This window comes from Petaurus breviceps, unplaced genomic scaffold (genome assembly GCF_028583685.1).
Source record: "Petaurus breviceps papuanus isolate PSGF00001 unplaced genomic scaffold, PetGlider_PUasm1.0 227, whole genome shotgun sequence".
NCBI lineage: Eukaryota > Metazoa > Chordata > Mammalia > Diprotodontia > Petauridae > Petaurus > Petaurus breviceps.
In genome coordinates, this window is record NW_027185896.1 from 2,718,790 (window position 1) to 2,722,373 (window position 3,584).

Below are 3,584 nucleotides of genomic sequence, written 5' to 3' on the forward strand. Positions count from 1 at the left end.
GTTGATTCAGGTGTGTCTGATTCTTTTTGACCACAGCACATTGGACCCTTCTATCCTCCACTACCTCCAGAAGTCTGTCCAAGCTCATGTTCATTGTTTCCATGATGTTATTCATCTATCCTATCCTCTGCCACCCCCTTTTCCTTTTGCCTTCAATAGTTCCCAACATCAGGATCTTTTCCAGTGAGTTCTGTCTTTTCATCATGTGGCCAAAGTATTCAAGCTTCAGCTTCAGTATTTAACCTTCCAGTAAATCGCCTAAATTAATTTATTTAAGTTTTCACTGATTGATTTTTGTGCTGTCCAAAGGACTCTCAAAAATCTTTTCCAACACTATAATTCAAAAGCATCGATTCTGTGGCACTCAGCTTTCCTTACAATCCAACTCTCACAGGCACACTTTGTTACTGGAACAACCATAGCTTTGACTATACCAATGTATTTAGCAAGGTGATGTCTCTACTTTTTAGTATACTCCCCAGAACTGCCATGGCTTTCCTTCCAAGGATGAAGTGTCTTTTGATTTCATGGCTATAACTGCAGAATATAAAATCTGACACTGCTTCCATTTCTTCTTTTTCTATTTGTCAAGAAGTTATGGTACCAGTTGCCAAGATCCTAGGGTTTTTTTTTAACTTGCTTGTTTGTCTGTCTGTTCATTTGTTTTGTTTTATTCTGTTTTTTTTTTCTTTCAGTATCAAGTCAACTTTCATACTGGTTTCACCCTCATCAAAAGGCTTCTTTCATTCCTTTTCACTTTCTGCCATCAGAGAGGTATCATCTGAATATCTGAGATCATTGATATTTCTCCCAGTAACCTTACTTCTGTTTTTTGACTCATCCAGCCTGGCATTTTGCATGATGTACTCTGTATATAAGTTAAATAAATAAGGTGATAATATACAGCCTTGTCGTAATCCTTTTCCAATCTTCAATCAATCAGCTGTTTCACATTTGGTTCTAATTATTGTTTCTTGGCCCACATACAGGTTCCTTAGGAGACAAGTAAGATGATCTGGTACGTCAGTCTCTTTGAAGACTTGTCACATTTTGTTACGATCCACACAAAAGGCTTTAGTGTCACCTACTTCCTTAAAAATCTTCAATGTCTCCCTATATCCTCCATAATTAGTTTCCAAAATCTTGCTCTGACCTACCTTTGCAGTCCTGTTTCATATGGCACCCATTTCTGGACTCTCCATTCCATTCCATTCCAAATAACATACTAATTATTCAATTGACATGACATTCTAGCCCCTGTTGCTGGAGTGCTTTCTTTCTTTTAATTATTTCCTAATTATCCTGTCTATAGTTTGCTTTGCATATGTGCTGTCTCCCTCATTAGACAGTGAGCTCATTCAGGCCAGGGACTATCTTTTGCCTCTTTTTGTATCCCCAGTGCTCAGCACAATTCTTTGCACATATAGGTCTTTAATTAATGTAAATTGATTGATTACATAACTGGTCCTCCATGTCTGCATTCCTTTTTAGTGTCTATCTCCTTCAAGTGCTACCTCCATAGAAGAGGCTTTTCTCCATGACTTGCATTAATTAAACTCTCCCTCTTGCAACTATTTTCTATTACTTTCTATACTCTGAATTTCCTTCCCTATATACATGTTGCATCTGCCCCCACTCCCATCCCCAGTGGAATCTAAACTCTTTGAGAGCATGGACTTTCTTGTTTTTGTCTTTATATTCTCAGCATCCAGGAGGAACTTAAATATTTATCCAATTGAATTGACTTCCAACCACCCCTCCCCATTTTAAACTTCAGAGGAGGGAGAAAAATGAACACAGTCTATATTCTGTACAACTTTGGCCCCTGATTAGTGAGAATGGTGGCATTGCCTGACCCATAAACTAGCTAGAAATAAGAAATGACCTTCTCTAGGCCTATAGCCAACCCAGCATGCTATTAGAAAAACATGTTTGGCATTTGTTTCTGATCTTGAAACCCTTCATAACTGCCACCAAAGAAGTCTGTGCTGAAGCAAAAAGGCTCCCAAAGCCAAGTTATCCCACTCATGCAGCTGTGAGGAATAAATTGGAGAAAATAAAGGAAAATCCAGGTTCTGGCCAATTTTTGCCAAAAATCAGCTTGGCCATTCTATCAACAACAAAAAGTTTAGCGGTCATTGGGAGAAAAGTGAAGATAGAATCATGGATTAAAGAAATTCAAGAGACAAGAAAAACAAACAAGAAAAACAAAAATAAATCTCTCTATGGAGAGATACGTAATTTGTCCTTTAAATAAAAAAATGCTGCTCCCCAAATGATGAAGCAGCCAGCTTAGATGGCAAAGAACAAGCTATAATTGCTTAATACTTACTGAAATCCCACCATACTGAACAGCATCTTTCCTAGGAGGTTTTGGGGTTTAAGAAAGAGGAACCCTAGAATCTAGTCATTGGGATGTTAGACTCTTTTAATTAGCCAAAATTGCCTAAACCCTCAGAACAATTTATTTGGGGTTTTGTTTTTGTTGTTTTTTGGGTGTGTGTCTGTGTGTGTGTGTGTGTGTGTTTTGGTAGAGTAAGAAATGTAATAACTTCCTTGCCTTTTGGGAGCTTATATTGAGAAGAGACAAGGTAGGTAGATATTTTTTATCTGCTTATGCAATACACAAATAAAACACTTTATTGTTTGTTTTTAAAAAATCCTACATTGCTAAGCAAAGTTGTTCCCTGACTTTCTAATGTTCCTAATACTTTGCTAAAAAAAAAAAGAGTGAGCTTCCTCATCTTCTCTACTACAAAACTCAAGACCCTGTGCTGTACCTTTACCTATTGGGATTGGCAAAGAGATGACCTAGACATGGAAATCATTTGTGTAATTGATCAATCAATAAACATTTAAGCACCTGTGCTAGGCACTATGCTAAGCAATAAGGATACAAAAAGAGGAAAAAGATAATCCCTGCCCTAAAGGAGTTTACAATCTCTTTATTTCTGTCTCTTAGAAAAAGGTAACTACAATCTTTGCAATATCATATCTCTTTACCATGCCCTCAATAGTTCTCCCCATCTCCTCCAGCAAATTATCTCATTGTTCTCATTTATCTTTCTTTCATAACTTCAATAGGCCCTTATGTATTGTCTCTTTCCCTGCTACCGTGTTTCCCCGATAATAAGACCTATCCCGAAAATAAGCCCTCCCCTTACTGTGTAAGATTCCTCTAAAATAAGCCCTCCCCGAAAATAAGCCCTATTGAGATTGCTACTGTAGTGAAGGTGATCCCCTGCGCTACACGCTACATTATGGTACCCTCTGTATGCACCGTCCCCCCCCCCCATGAAATGCACGCCGCGCTCCGAGCTGCATCCAATCAGAGCTGCAGCCGTGAGTGCGTCATCCTGTTCTTCCCCAGTGATTTGCTTGCTGGCGCCATTGAGAGCAGTGCCACGGAGGAGAGCTGAGGCAGGACAACATAAGCCCTCCCCTGAAAATAAGCCCTCTGGTGTTTTTCTTTCCAAAAAATTTAATAAGACAGTGTCTTATTATCGGGGAAACACGGTATCTACACATTTCCTCAGGTGTGTTATTGTTTCTGTTGAGTCATTTTTTTCAGTCCTATAGGACTC